The sequence below is a fragment of the Microtus pennsylvanicus genome, chromosome 2, assembly GCF_037038515.1.
Source record: "Microtus pennsylvanicus isolate mMicPen1 chromosome 2, mMicPen1.hap1, whole genome shotgun sequence".
Classification (NCBI taxonomy): domain Eukaryota; kingdom Metazoa; phylum Chordata; class Mammalia; order Rodentia; family Cricetidae; genus Microtus; species Microtus pennsylvanicus.
This window is the reverse complement of record NC_134580.1, coordinates 120,191,872-120,208,219: the sequence shown is the minus strand read 5'-3', so window position 1 is coordinate 120,208,219 and position 16,348 is coordinate 120,191,872.

Below are 16,348 nucleotides of genomic sequence, written 5' to 3'. Positions count from 1 at the left end.
TGGTATGACTGAGCTATGCATTTAAAAACATAATTCAGTCATGGCTGGAAGAGTATCTCAGTGGTGGAATACTTACCTTGCATGATAGAAGCAAACAGTCCAATTTCCAGCATTACAAAATAAATCAACAAATTAATTAATTAATTTAGATTGTTTAATAAACTGAGTAGGCTGGCACATTTTTGTAATCCTAGAATTTAGGTGGAAGCAGGAGGATTAGAAGTCAAGGTAAACCTTAGCTATATAGTAAATTTGAGGTTAGCTTGGGCTACATGAGGTCCTATTTTGATGTGGGATGTTCTTCTGTATATGTGTTGCTTTTACTGGTTGATGAATAAAGTTATTTGGGCCAGTGGCTTAGCAGAATAAAACCAGGAGGCAAATAAGAATAGAGATATATATAGAGAGAGTAGGTGGAGTCAGAAAGATGGGTTAATTCAAGATGTATGAGCTAGCAAGAAATACGACTAAGTTATTGACCAAATAGTATTGTAATCAATATAGTTTCTGTGAGATTATTTGAGTCTGGGTGGTTGGGAATAAACAAACAGTCTTCATTTACACTATTTCAAGAAATACTTTTAATTCATTAAAATATATAACTGCAAAGCAAATTTAAACCTTTATGTTTTCAAATGTTAAGTTTTATGAATCTGTAGTACACACACACACACACACACACACACACACACACACATATATATATATATATATATATATATATATATATATATAATCTAAGATTCTAAAATATAAAACTGCATAAAGATTCTTGGATTCCTGAGTGGTCTCACATGACGACATGGAACTTTCACACATGATCTCATTTCTGTGTTTTCTTTTTTTGTTTTGTAGTTTGAACTTTGTTTCTTAAATACAGGGTCTCATTCTGCAACACAGGGTAGCCTGAAACCTCCTCTATAGGTTAGCTTAATCCTAAATAGGCATACTTTTCCTGTCTCAGTCTCCCAAGTGCTAACCCTATAGGTATGAGCATGGGTATGTCCACACAACTTCACTGAATATACTCTGGACTAGAATATCAGTGTCTCTACTCTTCAGTCTGGAAATCTGGGTCTATAGGGTCTGTGCTAATTAACAGGGTGACCATCAGAACTGTGTGGACACTGAAAAGAACAAGTCAGAGTCAGAACTGGGACATTCAAATAGCATGCACTTTGAAGATTTGGTGCCAAAATAAAAAAGAATATAAATTAGCTAAATATTATTTTAAGTTTTATTACATTAAAATTGAATGAGTTCAGAAGAGGCTAATTACTTTTGATGTGTTTTATTCTTCTCGTACATACTACATCCCAACTGTTTTTTCACCCCCCCTCAGACCCTGCCTCCCACTTCTCCTGTCCCCAGATTCACCCCACCCATCTGCCTGCCCTCAGAAAAGAGCAGGCCTCCCAAGGAAATTCACCAAATAGCGTAACAAGCTACCATAATTACCAGAAGGCTAATTTTTTTTAAATTAACTTCTTTTGGCTTTTTAATACATTTAAATGCATCTACTACAAAATTTAAAACTATTTCTCTAACTGACATATTTTCTATTGAAAATCCTTTCCTAAAGCAATCAATAGGCAGACAGTGATGGTGTACACCTTTAATCCCAGCACTTGAACTCAGTGAGTTCAAGGCCAGCCTCGACTACAAAGGTAGTTCCAGGATGGGCTCCAAAGCTACCCAGAGAAATGCTGTCTCAAACAAACAAACAAATGAAATCAATGCTGGCCAATCCCAATATAAATCTCTGTATTTTGTATTAGGTATTATTTCATAATCATAATTAGGATTAGATAGATTGATAAATTCTTCTTTTAAATAAGGTCATGTGAATTTTCTAGACCTTTAGAGTATACAAAACTTATCTTAAGGAAATATTTCTCTACCGATTGGAATTTGGACTAATTAAGATTGTGAAGTAACTTGCTTCCCTGAGTAGCAGTGTCAACCTCCGAAGGCTCAAAATGAACCAAAAAGATTGTGGTGAGCTTTCAGAAACAAGATCTTGCAGAAGTTTCTATCCCTCTATTGATCTGGAAACTGGCCCTAATACACCTGTAAGACCACCAGTAGGGCCCAGTGACACCAGTCTAGAAACTGTCACCATCAGGAGAAGAGAGGAGTTCATTGCAAATTTATTTCCTTAGCGTAGAGATGCTTTCTGACTGTACATTGAAAAAGTCAAGAGGTTTAATATTGATTCTATTAGAATGAAACGATTTTTCTACTCTGCCCATTGACCTCAACTACTATTTTCTTCTCTTTTTCTTTTTCTTTTCTTTCTTTTTTTTTTTGAGACAGGGTTTCTCTGGAGCTTTGGAGCCTGTCCTGAAACTAGCTCTTGTAGACTAGGAAGGCATTTAACTCACAGAGATCCGCCTGCCTCTGCTTCCCAAGTCCTGGGATTAAATACGTGCAGCACCACTGCCCAGCTGTCAGCTATTTTAAGAATCTGAACAAACAAAGAAATATCTACTGACACCAAGTAGAAGATAGCATTACTCTCCCCACAAAATTACTATGTGGTTTAAATAAGACATTTGTGAAGTAACTGTTACCAAGTGTGTGTGTGTGTGTGTGTGTGTGTGTGTGTGTGTGTGTGCATGTGTGTGTGTGTGTGTTCATGCACTTACGTGCTACCATTAGTTGCATAACAAGTGACTCCAAAGTTGAGTAGCTTTAAAAAAAATTACTTTTTCCTAAGAGTCTGTCATTGGCTCTGTGGTTCTTCTCATCTCTCATGGGTTTGCTTGGGCAGATGCACTGAGCTTCAGTGTTGACCATGGCCCTCTCCATGAAGTCTTTCACTATCACAATAGATCACTTGGGCTTTCTCATATGATATTGCAATATCTCCAGGGAGAAGGGCCTGAAGCATCTATAAGCAGCTATCAAGCCTCTACCAGTCACATTTCCTGATACCTCATTAGTAAAAACAAACTAAATGGCCAGGTATAGAACCAACATGAGCCATGCCCATACCCAAGGGCACATTCCATTGAGGGTATTGATCACAGTAATCTATCACACAGGCTACCATTTATTCAGCCATCACTATGTACAGATGCTGGGATAAGGACCATTATCTACTAGGCCATTTAGTTTTCTGACAAGTAGAATGCAATAGGTTTCTTTATCTGTATTTTACAGATAAAAATTGAGGCCCAGCAAGGTTGAACATCTTGTCCAACCTCTCACTACATGCAGACAGCAAAGCTGAGAAACACTGAGGCTCCAGGAGCCTCACTAAAAATTGAAGAAGGGAGTGGAAAGTAGGGAATATTCCACTATTTATTGTATACTGAGTTACCCTCACAAACACTTACAGCCAGCAACTTAAAAAAAAAAGAGGAACTAAAGGAAGCAGTTACCAAAGTTTGAAGCAATTGCACAGGCTTTCCTTTCCCTGGCCTGTGTGTTAGCATGAGAGACCAATAGGCTAGATGTCAGGCAGTCTGGAGCAACACATTTCCAAATGCATTACTCTATGTCTAAGGTTGTTGGGAGCTGATAAGGAATACGAATCCCACTGAGCTTTTAGTAATATTGGGCTTTCCCTTTTGCCCAATTTCATGTTTATTTCTAAACCCCACACAAGAAGCAGCAAAGATATTAGACAAATCACATATTCCAAACAGCAGATAAAGTCGATGAAAGCGTTGCAGATGTGCCCCAGCAGAACGGGAGAGCTGTTATCTTTCTCTGAAAATGGGACATGGCTTGGAAAGTGAGCATCTCCATAGAAAAGCTAGAAACCCTCTGCTTAGATAAAAATCTCATTAATATTTCTTTTTGCAAGCAGAGAGGCAAAGAAAAGATTTGTTGAGATGGAGACGGTCGAAGCAGATAGCAGCAGTCCCTGGCTGCTGCCTTCACACAGTAGAGGGAGGAAATAAAGGTTACACGAATGAGGATTGTTAATATTCACAGCAGCATCTGGTGCTGCGTTGCCAGGAGACAGTAATGAGAATGGAGCATCTTCCAGGTCTAATGGCACTGCGGCTGCCACATCAATCCTGCCGTCCCCAGGAATAAGATCTCTATCATTTGCAAACAGAATAGCGTTGCTGGCTTGGCTGTCATTTTGGAAGGTCACTAAAAGATATGCAGATGAGTTGCTCATATTTCTTGAGCTGCCATCCTCCAGGCTCCCTGAACAGCTTTGTATTTCTTGGGACACCAACTGACAAGCCAGCTTGTAAAGAGGTAGAAGTACAGGTTCTTGATGCTCAGGATCCCCAGCCAACTTTGGGCTTCTTGGATGACATCTACCTGTAAGTCTGATAGGTGTGCTTCTTTAGTCCTAACAACCCTGTTAGCTCATAACTTGTTTGAATCTTGTAAGTTTTTCCCCCATAAGCACTGGGTGTGAAACAGCTTATAACAGTAGTCATGCCCTTTATGCAAATTAATTTGGGTTCTCTCTGAAAAAATTTCCCAGACCAGGAGATTCAACTTGAGCTATTTGTTGTTTCCCGTTGGCTTATGGTATTCTTTAAATAGGAAAGATGTCTTCACTGATGAGACAAGAATTGTCCCTTTATTTACATGTAGGCACATAGCTCCTTTTACAATCCTATCACAATTTCTCTTCATTCTTAGGAATTGTTCTAAACATATTTTAAGGCTAGGGTCACAACCTGATGTACTAAATCTTCACAAGTTACTTTGTTCATGTTAGTATGACGACAGCACAAAGAAGGAAACTATACAAAGTTGTTGCCCTCATAGAAGCACCAGCTGGGTATGCTGAGCCAATAAACAAATATGTAAACTCATGACATTTATTCCGACATTTGACAAATAGTTTATTGATGACCTATTCTGATTCAAGTACTCCTATAAGAATCAAAGTTGCAACATGGACTGAGACCAAATGAGCTTTGCATTCCTAGAGATTACTACTTCGTAAGAGACAATGAGACCTTAAAAATGGAAATCAAGCATAGCTGGAAATAAGAGAAAATGGTTGAAGATCAGTTGAATGGATTTTTGGAATGGTCAGAAGCTCCCACTCCCATCCCCAAAGGAGATCATATAGAGGACAGACATAAAGATGTCAGCCTGGAAGTGGCACATAGAGCTCAGTCACATTGCTCATTTTCAGGGACATCAACTGGTATGTGTACATGGTGGCTGGAAATCAGAGAGAGCTGCACCCTGGAAATTAGCAAATGTGAATTAGAACTTTCTCTCTGGAGAGTCAATGTTATTAAACATTTTCCAACACTCAAGTTTGTGCAGATACCAAGAAAAGGATTTTTCTTGGAAGAAAGAATATCCATATAAAGGTTGTGTGTTGTAAGAATGCTGTGTTTGTTGAGAATGGTCAGCATTCACATACTAGTGTTTTTTAAAAGTGTAAACCCCAGATCAGTAGTATCAGCACACATGGAAAATTGTTGGAGCAGCAAGTTCTTGGTCTTGGCCCAAATCTTCTATAAAGCCCTCTGGGTGGTGCTGATGGAGACTTTACTGGTGTGCACAAAGCACAGCCACCAGTTAGTGGCAGGAACAAGGTTGGAAAAGCAACCAGATGACCAAGAAGGGCCCTGTAGGCTTCACTGAGGATTTATGAAGGTTACTTTTGTGTGTCAATTTGGCTAGTCTCTGGTCCTTGGATACTCTCAGTCGAGCATGTTTCTGTGAAGGTGGATGAGATAAATCTTTAGATCAGAGGAATTCGAGGAAAGCAGACTGTCCTCACACCATGGATGGACCTCATCTAATTAGCTGAGATCAGCTGAAAGATTGATCTGATGTTAAAAAGAAGAAATTCAGCTAGCAGACAGACTTCAAGTTCAGTTACTGTGTCGGCTCTTCCCTGGGACTCTAAGCTGACAGATTGGCCCCGCAGGTTTTAAATTCATCAGCCTCTTTAATCATGTGAGCCAAAACCTCAACGTAACTTCTTAGGTGTGTGTGTTTTCCACTCACACACATCCACAAACACATGCATTCTATTGGTTCTATCCTTGGGCTAGGCTGTGATGGAAGTCTTTGCTGAGCAGAGTAGGAAGAAAAGCTGTGTGGAGGAGGTTGAAACAGAGGCACACCATGAACTGCCATGCTTTCAAAGGCCCCTCCACACCTGAGGTCCATTGGCCCATAGATCAAATGCAACCTTCAGCTCAAGGGCTACAACTAGCTTTTGATTTTTTAAAATAGGTACATGTACCCAAAATGCAAAGAATAAGGGAGACCATGTGTGAAGTCTGGGTCACAGGAATATCTGCTGCCATATACATTTGCTGATACACCATCACCTGTGTGCTAGCTAGCTAGTCTTCTGAACAATGTGCAACCTGAACATATTCATAGAGAGCATTCCAAAATGAGGGGAACTATGCAGCATTGCTAGTCAGTCTTCGACAACAGTGTCAAGGCCATAAAAATCAAAGATTGGTTCGTGATTGTGGTTTAAGCTAGATCTAAAATGAAACATGTGACCCTGAATTGGAAACTGGACCAGGAATAGAACATTAGTGGAACAGGTGAGGAATAGGCATATGATTTGGGGCTATTTTGCAATATTTGCCAATAGTGATTTGCTTGCACTAGTTCTTCATTGGTGGTATGGTAAGGTATTGATATTTGGAGAAGATGCAGAAGGGATGCATAGGAATTCCTGGCACTGATTTTTGCCATGCTTTTTATACGAAGTTCAAAGATAACTAATCTCCAAAAGCAAAAAATTCCCAGCTACTCTTTGGACACCTTATTATAGGCTGAAAACATTTTGCTGTCTTGGATTTGAGTAGAAATAATATAGAGAGTGCACCATGGATTTGTTGGGATTAAGTATGACATTGGAGCTGATAGAAGTTGCTTACTGCATTATATTTCTCTACTAGCTGAGAGTTCTCCAGCTCAAATGAACTTTGAAAAGGCGATCTGTTATCTCACACAGCAGAAAAGTCAGATGTCTCGATGACTAAATTCATGGCTCAAATAACACTATGGCTCCTCTTCCTCTTTCCTTGTGACAGATTTCTCTTTCCTTTACAATGATGTGATTCTCAGACTGGCCACTGTCTTTTCAGTCTTACAGCCTTTTTATATATAACAATGGGAAAAAAACTTTCTCTTTCCAAATGGTCTAAAACAGCAGAATAAAATGTTTAAGCTTGTCACAGGTGCCATGTTCACAACTCCTTTCAAGATTCATAGCTTTTCCAGTATAGGACTTCCTATAGCTAAAGACAAGATGGGTCAGACCGTATTCAACTGGAACACAACAAAATGTAGCCAGAGGTATTTTTTCTTAAAAGAAAGGGTTTTTTTTTCTAGGCAGAGAGATACATTCGGATAAAATTAACCAAAACCCATATTGTAATGTAGTCAGGGCAAATATTTTAGTATTTATGGAACAATTCTGTTGAGTTTCTTACATTTATAATGGCGAATAAATAATAAAGTGGTTATTCTAATCATTGCCTCCTTATTCTTTCTGGTTTCCCACCACTAGTTTTGTAGGTCTTTCCTTGGATGACTCTATGGCAAGTTCTTTAAAGAGAGACTTGTGTAGTTAGAGCTGAGAAATTAAGACGCACTTTCATCACCAGCCCAATTCTCCCTGGAATGTTTAGAAAAATAAATACTCAAGTGTTGTGTATTTTAAGTATTGAAATCTTGACATTTAACCCTTCTTTCTTTTATACATCCTTTCCCCAACCTGCTGCAAGTGAGGCTATGATTCCTTCTCCTCATCCTCCATTTGTTATCCTGACATTCAATTACCACCGAAGGGAAAGGGGGAACCAAATTGATGTCTTCCAGGAAGCCAGAGCTCTATGGATCTCCCTGCATCCTTGTGCATTCATCAATCTTTGTGTCTTCAGAGCCCAGGGGGAAGGAAAACTGGGGAATGGCTAGTCTGCAGCTGGGGCAGTGGGGTTACAGGGAGGATACAGAGGGAGAAAAGTTTGAACTATTCCATGAATAGCTTCCTCTGTTTGACGTGTATCAACTCACAAAGTCCTGCTCCAGAGTCAGCGAGGATCAAACAACAGAGGAAGGGCAGGGAGGGCAGAGAGGTAAATTCACCAGACTGCCAACCTTGGTGTTAAAAATAGGAGTTTATGGTCCAGTCCTCATCTGAGAACATCGGAGATAATACTAGCTCATTTTCCAGTCCTAATCACAGGTGAGACAGAGACAAAGAACCCATCCAGACTAGTCTACATGTGAGAAAAAGGCCTGCCCATGAATCTGATAAAAAGTGTCTTTTTAGTGTTTAAAGAACTAGGGTTCCCCACCCATGGACGGTCTTCTTCAGGATAAATATAGTTTGAAAGACCAAAATAATCATTAAAGGACCACACTTAGGTGTTTCAGAAGGACACAGTAAATAAGATGGATGGCCTTGTATGATCAGCTGCCCTGTCTATGGCAGATAGACTCGGCCACAGAGGGTCTCCTTTCAGTGATGGGACTGAGTCACAGAAGGTGGCCTCAGAAAGGATATCTACTCTCTCATTTATAATTTCTGTTATCACCCACAAGCATTTCCTACTCATGGTCTCTGAGAACATAATTTGTATCAAATATTAGGTCAGTGTTTTCTTGATGACAGTCTAGCACAGTTTTCATCCCTTCATGTAAAAAGCAGCACAGACTCCACATTTGAAACATCAATTTTACTTCCTGCTGCTTTTGTTGAATGTGTCACCAGATTTGGGGGATAACCTTACATGGGATCCATTGTTTTGGTTCTTTTCAGCATTTACCAGTTGCAAGATTGTGTATGCAGGTCAGATGATTTTCCTTTTCAAGACCAAAAGAGCATTAAAGATTGGAAGTTGACAGCATCCTGATACTGCATGAGGAGCCTGGGAGGAATCGTTTGTGCAGGCTTCTTACTAAGGAGATACCCTGTGGGTGAATGGGCTCAGTTGTTTCCAATGAACAGTTATTGATTTGAAAATAATGCATGTAACCGAGGGATGATCTGAGCAACACAGCGTGATTAACCTGGAGATTTGAAGATTCAGCTTTGTGGAGCTCCTATTTAATGGAGCCACTGAACGAACTATCCCTAGTGCTGTTCCTCAGAAACACTCCTTAAGAGAGATCCCTCTTTCACCGTCCAGTCCTTTTGAGATGAGATTTCTGAACCTTGAGGTTGGAGCCCTTCTCAAAGGATACGTATGAATAATAAATGTGTCTACCTCTAAAGTCAGTTATTCTGGACATGTAGATTACTGTGGACAAATCTCTTAACTCCTCTCGACCCTTATTTCATCTTCAAAATTTATACAACCTTCACTTTTAACCATGACATTTTGTTCTTATTTATTTCCCATAGTTTATAATGAAATATATTGCCAATACATCTATCTCACACTTTGGTTCTTATATTCTCAGATCAAGGTGGATGAAGTCTTTCCCTTTTCTCCTTAATTATGAGGTCTGAATCAGATTTTCTGTGTGTCAGCCTATTGAATAATTAGTTCATTTTGAATCCCACAAGGTCCTTGAAATTGAAGATCAAGAATGTATCAATTCCAATTACATCACATTGGCATAAGGGTTATTTTGAGTGAATGGCAATTGAGAAATAACAGTGACAGGAAAAGTGCCTTGTCTTCCCCCTCATCCACCTGTACACGAGGCACACGCTTCCCTTCGAGTGCTCCTCATACCACGGAGCCTGGCCTTTTCCACCCGAGATGAGTGCTCCCACCTGGATGCACACAGAGCTTCCTAAAACACTTGTTTCCTGTGAATCTTCTCCTGAGATTCCTACTCACCATCCCACTATTTCTCAGCCCAGAAGCCTACAGACCTTTTCTTTGTTAAGTTCGCTCTCCATGATTTGTTTTCCTTTGTCGAAATGGTGAATTTCCAGGTGGAACGGCTACTTTGGGGTTTCACTTCTTTCCGGTGAGACTCTGGTACTTGTGAAAATATCGATAAGAGTTGTCCACGTTCACTTAGTATTATATCAGCTTCTCGTATCATCTTCTCTGTTTGGGTCACAGCTTCAGGTACTGAACCACAAAGTAGAGGGCAAAATCTGTTGCCTGCACAACAAACCCGCACAGGTCCTCAGTTCTCATGTTAGTGAAATCAAGGATTGCTGATTCGATGCACCTTTCTCTTCACCCATCCCAAGCAGTTTGAAAATCATGTTTGGGTTACTGTTCTATAACAATGTCAATTCGATGCGGTCATAAAACTACATACTTGTATTTGCAAACATTCAAACAGAGGATAACGTTGTAGCTCACACTCCATGACATTGTAGCTCAGGGCATTGGAGAACACAATGTTAGGCACTCAGCTTTTAGTTCCTAACTCAGTCTGTTCCTGTCAGAATACTGTGCTTCCTTTAGGAAGTAAAAACCAGCACAGAATATTCAACGAGGTCCCAATTGAAGATATGGGACCAGAAGAATCACTATTAAAAGGTGATGAATATATCCAAGCACAAGAGATGAAACTGTAACTCTTTAGCCCACATTCCTCTGCACAAGCAGGAAAGGAAGCACACACCAGCAAATATATGCATAAAATCACACATGTGCGTGCGCGCGCGCACAAACACACACACACACACACACACACACACACACACACACATGCACGCACACACTCCCTGTCACGCCTAACGGAGGAGTGAAGATTTATGGGGTTTATTTTTTTATTTTTCTGTTATTGTTGTTGCTTTGGGTTTTTCGTTTGTTTGTTTTTTGTTTTGTTTTGTTTTGTTTTTTGAGACAGGGTTTCTCTATGTAACAGTTCTGGCTGTCCTGGAATACACTTTGTAGACCAGGTTGGCCTCAAACTCACTGAAATTCACCTGCATCTGCCTCCAATGTGCTGGGATTTAAGGCGGGCACCACCACTGCCAGCTATTTGTGGTTCTTAAGGCTATAAACACTTCCCCACAGGGAAGCCAGTGGCATGAAAATCTAGCTGTTTTAAAACTTACATTTCTCTCACAACCATACAGGTGAACATTTACCTCTCACCCAAGGAGAAAAAAGTTCTATTTACAGATCTAAAGTAGAATAATAAAAGCTTGAAAAAACATTAATAGTTTCAAAATTTATCAGTTTAATATTAGATAATACACTGATATTTATATTTTTCATAAATTTCAGTTCCTATTTGAGGGGAGATATTGCTGGAGATTGAACTCTATCACTGACTTATACCCCTAACCACTTCTTTTTTTGTTTTTTTTTTTTCATTTTGAGATAAATTTTCACTAAGTTGTTCAGGCTGGCCTTGAACTTCTTCTGTAACTCTTGTTGGAATGAATTTGCAGTCCTCTTGCCTCAGTTTCCCAAATAGCTGGCACTATAGATACCAGGCCTTGCTTTCTATTTCTATATTTTTTCTTATTTAGAAATTGTAATTGCCATCAAAATGTATTTCCTGGACTGTTTCAGCTGATTTGAGCCCTTGACATAACACAGTATAATATTAAAGCTCAAAAATATGTCACTAGAAAATGACATACTGGGGTTGAGCTAATGAACTATTTGGGCCAGTTTTATGAGATGTCTGTACTTAGGTCAGGGTTCTGTGAGTGTCTAATGAGGGAAAGAATGGAGAGTTTTGTGAGAAAGTTGTTTACCAAGAGTCTGTGTAGGCAGAATATTTTTACCATCTCTGTTCCATAAGGAGATTTCCACACAAGGCAAATGTTGACAAAGAGTTCCATCTATTTAAAATAATGTAGAGATCAATTTGCAAGCCCACTCCAATAATTTTTGATACTTCATTCATGTAAGAAGATGACAGTGGGCATGTGTTGTACATTCTTACAAGTCCCTGCAACAACAGACTATGGGAAATGCCATAAAACTATAACCTGGGCTGCTATTAGTTTTGCTCTTTATAAACCAGAAATATAAAAATTATGTTAATGAAAGTATAGGAGAGTCTGCTATTAGTCAGCCAGGACTTCCTCTTAAATCCACCAAGAAGGACACAGCCCAGGACACAGTTGTGTAAGTGGGGATTTGGAAGCAATCACAGGAAACATCAAGGTGGGACGAGGGAGACAGGAAGACAAGGAAACCAGGCGAGCTGTGGAACGCCAAGGAAAACAGAGTATGACACGGAAGACGTTTCAAGAGAAATATGTAAACTTAGAAATAGAGCTGTTTAGAAGGACTCTCAGGTCTCAGTCATGTGGAGAAAAAAGGAATGTAGATGGGACGGGGAGAGTTTTGGATTACCGGACATAGCGAAGAAAATTTTGCCGAAGTCAATGGGGGAATTTGGGAGCCAAAATCAACAGTCAGGGAATCATTCTATTTCAGGAAGTAGACCTGTATCCGGGACCCAGCTGTGGTGAGGGAGCAGCCCTTTGTCCTGGGGTGGCTCCTGTGAGAGCCCACCCTGTCTCAGTCAGGTTTCTATTGCTGGCATAGAATGCCATGGCTGACCAACATGAGAACAAACAGGCTCCATTGCAGCTCACAACTCTCAGGGCACACTCCATTGCAACTCGCAAAAGTCAGGGCAGGAGCTCAAACAGGGCAGGAAGCTGGAGGCAGAAGCTGATGCAGAGACCGTGAAAAGTGCTGCCTCCTGGCCTGCTCTCATTGCCTGCTCACCCTGCTTTCTTATACCATCAAAGATCACCTGACTAGTGGTGGTAACACTATAGGGAGCGGGGCCCTCCCACATCAATCATTAATCAAAGCAATACATCACAGACTTGACTACAGGTCAATCTTACACAGACATTTTCTCAATTAGGAGTCCCTCTTCCTAGATAGATTGAGGCTTGCATGTTGTTAACAAAAAACATGCCAGGGAATACCCCATCCCATTATATAGGCTGTTCTTCAATGTTGTATCAAATGAGAAAGACCAGAGTAATTGGGTGGATGGATCAGGCACAAAGTTCTTGCTCTGTAAGTATGAGTACTTGAGTTCAATCCCCAGAACCCACATAAAAAATAGGTATGGTGGAGTTCACTTGCAATCTCAGTCCTGGGAAGGCAGAGACAGGTATATCTGGGGCTTACTGGCCACAAGTCTAGCCTAATGGGCAGATAACAGGTCACAGAGTGTTCCTGTCTCAAAACAGACAAACAAACAAAGAACCAGGTAGATAATACTTGAGGAACAACACCTAAGGTTGATGTCTAGTTTTTACATGTGTTTGCATGCATATGAAAACACACACACACTACACATGGACCAATAATGATAATTCCTATTCTTTCAACAATAGAAAACCAATTGTTGGCACTGGCTCATAGTTTTAAAGGTGTCAGGCAGGAAGGATATATCAGACCAGAATAGCTCATATCACGGCAGCTAGGAGGAAGAGCAAAGGGATGCAGGGACAAACCGGGGCAGGTGTAGGTCCCAATGACATGCTCCCAGTGGTCACTTCCTTTTAACTAGGTTCCACTTCCTGCCTTTCATCACCTTTCAATAATGCCATAATATTGTGAATTCATCAGTGGCTAATCCATCTGTAGATAAGACCCTTCATGGCCTGGTCAGCTCTGCAAATGCCATCACAGACACACTCAGAGGTGTGCTTCGCCTATCTGCTAGGCATTTCTCAAGTCAAGTTGACAGTTCATTTAGCCATCATACTAACTATTCATTGACCTCATTCCATGTTTGCAGAAAATGTCCTTATAGCCTCCTAGAGCTTAGAGCTGGGCACGGGTTTACTCACCCTTCATCAGAAAGAAGTTCAGTGAGGAGGGCTGAAAGCAAGGATGTCACCCATTCTCAGTGCGGCTCCATGATTTCCCAGCAGTATCGTGAGCTCCTGGGGCATTAACCGTCACATTAAATTAGAAGTTCGTATGCAATATTAAAATCCAAATAGAAATGTTTTAGGTCACCCTCTGTTGCTTATTATTCATTTCATTATCGATTAATGAATTGAAATGATTCATTTCCATTAATGTACGTGAATAATTCAGAAGTGCTGTTCCAGGGTAGAACGTTCTAGTGTTTGCCCTTCCCTGTCCTTCTCCCAGCCCCTTTATTCAACAGTGGTGCCACTGCAGATGTGAGAAGTCACCTCTTTCAGATAGAAAGAAATCTACCACAGGGGCATAGATGCTTACAAACTCCCTGGAAGGAAAATAACCAAGCTCCCAAACAAAACCCAGAATTAGTCTCCCAAAACAGCCACTTCCTCAGTCCCAGATGATGTGGTTGGGAGGGAGAGGGACCTTGGCTGGTCAAGGGGCCACACAGTGGGTGAGAACCCATGGTGGGTGAGAGACAGACATGCTAAGCAGACAGAGCTTCCATGGGGAGTTTCATTGAGAAGATGGAAGTGGGAGGAAGGGAAGGGGGAGAGAGAGAGAAGGGGGTGATGACCTGCTTGTCTCTTCAAAAAAAAAAAACAGCCAGAAGGAGAGAGCAGGAATGGGTGGGGCTTGTCTCTTAAAGAGACCTTTTGCAGCTGATACAGGCTAAGTAGTGATATAGCAGCCATAGGACCATGGGCTGGCCAGAGTACTGACTGAGTGCATCCTTTCAGGTGACAGGCCAGCATAATGCCTGAATCCTAACCCCAGAAAGGAAGCCGCTGACCCTGCTGTGGCCTGTCATGCCACCAAAGTTCTGTCGTGAACTGAGGTCAGCAAGTCACTGCCACATTAGCTCTGGAGACTCATCACGCTAGCCTTAGTACTTCCTGGTAAAAGAATTTCTCATACTCCACTTTTCAAGAGCCTGGGATCTCGGTAGCCATATTTGTATGCAAGTCACAGCTTGCTGCAAACACCCTACCCTGCCATAGTGCAAGGAGCCTAGGGGTCAAAATATGAATCTCTGTCTCTTGCTGTATTCCAAACACAGTGCAACTCACCCCCATTCCAAGATGCAATGGACCCTGCTAAATATAGCCCTTCCCTTGGTACCACTAGCAGTGACACTGTAAAGAAGAGGAATGGGGTGGAGAAAGTCTATGGGAACATGGGCTCTATCTTCCAGCTATTTGGAATCAAATGCAAGTCCTTGTACGTCGGAGGCAGGTGCTGTAACACTGATCTACAGTGCCAGGCTTCACCTTCTCTTCACACCCAAAGTTGTCTTCATTTGGAAATGTATTTCACACTAAAGTAGAAATTATTGATAGCAGTCAAAGTGCTACTCTTGCCAAGTATGTCTATATGAACAGAAAATAAGAGGTGGCAGGACTTTTTATTAGGTTAAAAAATAGCAAGCTCCAGTAAGACATTTATTAAATTATGGCACACTAGAAAAAGTGTTTGCCTGAGTTTGTTCATGTGTTCTCTTAGCCATTTATACACACACATAAATACAAATACCACATAGAAAGGAGTTCAAATGACAGTCCATCCATTAGCAAAGACTACCTCTTTGTGTAGGATAAAGGAGCATGTGAGAGATTTTCAACTGATATTCATGTGTACTTTCTGAATGTTTTACAAAGAGCCTATATTGCTCTTTATAGCATTTTAATTTTAAATGTCTTCAAAGCATGCCATCTGGGACGGAATGTGTCAAGTGCTCTAAGGGCTGTCACATGAAAAAAAATGTGACATTGTTTACTTATGGGTTATGCAGTCTACAGTATGTGACAGTTGACAATGATACAAAATTAAAACTTTAGGTGAAATGGAGAAAAGATAGAAGAGCCTTGAATGGTTCTTAGAAGACATGTTAATCACATCTAAAAGACCAGCATCAGTCACTCCCTTAGGTAGGTGACTTCACTTCTCGGCGACAGTTTTGCTCCTCTGTAGAATGGCTCTGATAATAGTACCTGCCTCAATGCTGTGGAGGGAATTAGATGAAAGAGTTTATATGGAACAATTGCAGTCATGAAGAGCCATTGTTCTTATGCATTGGAATAAGTATGCTTACTCCTGGGTTCCTGGACCAAATAACCACCATGGAAAATTTATAAACAGCACAGCATTTTTTTCATAGTTCAAAAAGCCAGAAGTCTGAAATCCAGGGCATTGTCTGAGCTGGTTCATTCTGGAGAGTGAGATGTATTCTAGACGTCTCTCCAGGGCCTGATGCTGCCCAGAAGCCCTCTGCATGACATTCATTGGTCTGTAGAGGCGTCACTTCAATCTGCCTCTGTTGTCACTGTTTCCCGACATTCTACTTGTGTGCTCACAACTCATCTTTTAATGGCATCATCACTGTGGGACCCATTGGACCACCTAGTCCAGTATGGCCTCAATAATTTCACCTGTAAAGATCCTATATCCATGTGAGATCACGTGTGAGGAGCAGGTGCATATGGATTCAGGAGGACTCTTCACCTGTTGCAGTGAGCATCATTATTCAGCCCCCAGGCTTCCAAACATGTAAAGGGCAAGAGCAGAGAGGAGAGGAGAGGAGTTTTATGTCC